Below are 3,915 nucleotides of genomic sequence, written 5' to 3'. Positions count from 1 at the left end.
TTAAATAGTCATTGAAAATAATTTTGACCTTGTAGTGCTGGAACAATAGTGTCTCAGCATTGCCAGCTGCTAGCTTTTTTCTTAGGTCACTACACTGGACATTTTCCATGCCAAATAGACAGTCAGCTCAGGTAGGTAGGGAATTAATTTATTTTTCTTTATTTTTTCATGCTCTTCATATTCTTTATTATGTCTGGATCAAATATAATTTATAATATGATTTGTTGTACATGATTTTGAAGTTTTTTCTTCATGAAATTTTGATGAAGCCAAGTTGACGGAATGATTTATTCTTGCAAGGTGTGACTAATTCCCAAACAAGACTTTTTCATGAAAGATTCATGGCCTAAATGGAATTAAATAGGTAAACATTAAATACAATTCATAAAGGTTATTTTGTTTAATTTCATAAATGTTAGTATTCCAGATAATTCACAAAGATCTATTGTGACATTATTGTGCCTTACATTCATATTTAAATATTTATAAACATTGGTTAACATCCATTAGTTCAAAAAGAACACAATGTTCTTTCTAACATTATGTAGCTAACATAATATGTTTTTTTTTGTTGCCTTTTGATTTTTTTTATTACTCAAAAAAAGCTTCATTTTTTTTTATTTAGCTTTCTAACTCTGTGCTTGTGCCTTCAACACTTGCACAACAATTTTCTGCTCCTCAATAAGGAAAGCACGCTTGATCCTGTCACAAACACACTTACCACACATGGAACCACGATAGGCCCTGCTGACGTGTTTTTTTCATTTTAGACCACTTCATAAGCACTTTAGGTCTCACAGCACTAGCTCCTCGAAGTTGGCCTGGGCAAACATCACATGCAGATTTTGGTGATTTCCCAATCTTTTTGGTATAAAGGTAAATGATTCTATTATCAGGGGTTCCGGGAAGCCTAGTTTTGTTAGAGGCTGTATTGTAGGACAGCCTAGGATGGTAGGTCAAACACTGGACCATTCTGAATGCCTTTAGATGCCGACCCTGGAAGAGGAAAAAGGAAGTGCTTGCATGTTTAAAGGTTAACTATGACTCGCTAACACATGTTCTAAGTAAATAATTTCCCTAAATAAATAATTTAAAACAACTTAGGTAAACTGTACTGAGGGCCTAAGTTCTTCACTAGGATCCCCTATGATAGACTCCAACCTGGACTTGCTTACTGTGAATTTTCATATATGGCAGGCAGTGTTTTGAAGGTTGGATCTGGAAGCTGCTCCACATTTTAAAACATTTTAAAACATTTACAAAAATGCCTATCATAACAAGTGGAACAAGGGAACGACACAAAGATATTCATCCCTTCTCCCCTTGCCCAGAAAAAAAACATTGACAACTTACTGAGTATCCTTCAGCAATTTCCCAAATTCATATACTTATATATCATTTGCATACATATATGTAGAGATTTTTGCTGCTTTATGTTATTCAAAAATGGTATATTTTATCACTTTTATACATTTTTGCTTTTCTCACCCAGCAATCCTTGTGGAAATCCTCCCCCACCACACACCCCAAGTCAATCGGCATAGCTCTTATTCATTATTTTTAATGGCTGCATGACATTTCCCACAAAAACATCACATATAACATAGTGGATGTGACACAGACTGAGTTGTAACCCAATCTCTTCTTTTTTAGTAATTGAATTTGGATTTCATTCTGGACATTAATATGTGCTCAGAGAAAAGAATCCATTTCCCAAACTTGCATGCAGTTAAATATAGTCATATGGTTAAGTTCTAGCCAAGTATATGTAAGTATAAATGTTACAAGGGACTTCTGGGAAGGCTGCTTAAACGATGCCAACTTAGCTCAGCGATTGGCACTTTGGTTTTTTTCCACTTTCTTCCTTCCTACTGGAATTTGGATGTGATGAATGGAACACCAGAAGCCTATTTTAGTCCATGAGGTAAACTTGAGCATGGAAGCCATGTGCTAAATTGGCAAAGCAGCTAAAGGAAGGAGTCTGTGTCATTTGTGAAACCATCTTTCCAAATCTAGGCTTTCTATGTCTGGACTTGTTTTACATGAGAAGAAAAATAAACTTTTACCTTGGTTTAAAAAATATTATTTTAAGGGTTTTTTTTCACTTTTTGAGACATTATTTATTTTAGAGCAGCATTAGGTTTACAACAAAATTAAAAGGAAGATACAGAGATTGCCCATATACCCCCCACCTTGATACATACACAGCGTCCCTCCTTATCAACATCACTCACCAGAATAGTACTTTATTTTTTTCAAATGAGGACGAACCTACAATGGCACATTCAGTTTCTTTTAGATGCAGCCAAACCCAGTCCTAATTGATAAAGTTAAAACTACTTGCCAGAATTTTATGTCAGCAGATGTCTTTGATGAAATTTGATGTCAGCTAGGTTCAAAATCCGAGTTTATATGTTTTCTGTAAAAAGTGCAATATTTTTTCAAAGTAAAATAAATTAAATCTTTTTTACATACAATAAAATCTATCTTGACATTTTTTTTCTTTTGAAAGTATAAACAATTTGATTTGAACTGGATATGTCAGTGGGATGAATCTTCCACTGAGTAAAGTTAGTTAAATATGAAGACCCCCTCCCAGCTGCTTGGGCAAGAAACATCAAGGACATATTAGTGTTACCCAGTTGTGAATTAAAGAAAGCAAGTAGGATTTCTGTCTGTTGGCCCAGCTAGTACCAGTGAGCTCTTCCTTCAGGGTATATGACAATAAAGAAAATGTCTCTTAGAAAAAATTTCAAGGGATTTCTGTTTATCGAGGGTATTTTTAAACCAGACAGTAGTCAAGAAGTATCCACCATTGGTTATCAGATGGCCATAAAATTGGAGTAGTAAATTTGCTTGCTGTAATAATCTATATGAATGAAATCATACAGAGGACAAATACTGCCATGGGAATTAAGTCAAAAGGAATTCAGTATTTCGCTATAACAGATCTGAATAGGGTTCTACATTGGAATGTTACTACAAATCTTTAATGGTATTAATTAAAGTGGTAAAACCAAAACCTGGTAAAGAAGAGGAAAAGTTAAAAAGTGGTAGCAATGTGCAAACTGTTTTACTTTGATGCATAACAAACTGCCTTTTCAAATTTAATTAAATCATAACTGAAACTGGTAGCGAAGTTCATACCCACCGTATGGGGTCTTTCATTTTAACTTATCAAAGCATTTTAGGAGATTAATGAATCCTTGTAAAATTACTCTGGGTAAGCAAATATTATTCCTGTTACTTAAAGGAATTTAAAGATCAAAAATTTTGTCAGATTATGGCATTAAAAGGATTTTCTACAAACACTATTTATTTATGTTGAACAAAATGTTGAAGACAACCATTTCACTCATGCTTTCGTATATATTTTTAAGCAGCAGGAGGACTTCAGGGCAGAAACTGAACTCCTGGTGACAAGAAATTAAACAGACTTTCAATAATCCAGTAGAATATTATTTCAAAGTCTCATATTTATAATTAAATTACGCCAATACACGGTATTAATTATGTGATATTATACAAAATAAAAGTCACTCTTAGAATCTGGGCAAATGTTTTCAGTGCTAGATCACCTTGTTTTAATATTAGTTGGTAATTCATAAATCAAAATACTGGGAGGAGAAGGCCAAATGTTGTTTTCCGAATTATTATTATTTTAGCAAACATACAGAAAATGCCCACATGCTGGGTCATATGTGTAAATGAATATTATTTCCTTTTTATTGGCTCTTTCTTTACCCTCTCTATTGTTCCTTTCATGATACTGAGCAAATCACTTAGCTCTTCAAACAATGGCCTCACACAGTCTTATTCCACATGTACACAGAGGGAAGCATATGATTTAAATTGATCCCAATCAGACTAAAGAGAAAAATCTTTTCTCCCCATGGTTGGGGGAGAGGTTTTCTT

At 33.9% G+C, this 3,915-nt stretch overlaps 1 pseudogene; it reads right to left on the bottom strand.

Moving 5' to 3' along the window:
- Positions 1-617: 617 nt before the first annotated feature.
- Positions 618-972, bottom strand: LOC113910516 (annotated as a pseudogene).
- Between the last annotated feature and the right edge of the window lie 2,943 nt (positions 973-3,915).

The sequence above is a fragment of the Zalophus californianus genome, chromosome 4 (genome assembly GCF_009762305.2).
Source record: "Zalophus californianus isolate mZalCal1 chromosome 4, mZalCal1.pri.v2, whole genome shotgun sequence".
In the NCBI taxonomy this organism is placed as follows: domain Eukaryota; kingdom Metazoa; phylum Chordata; class Mammalia; order Carnivora; family Otariidae; genus Zalophus; species Zalophus californianus.
Note: the sequence above shows the minus strand (reverse complement) of the source record. Positions and strands in the feature narration are given on the sequence as shown.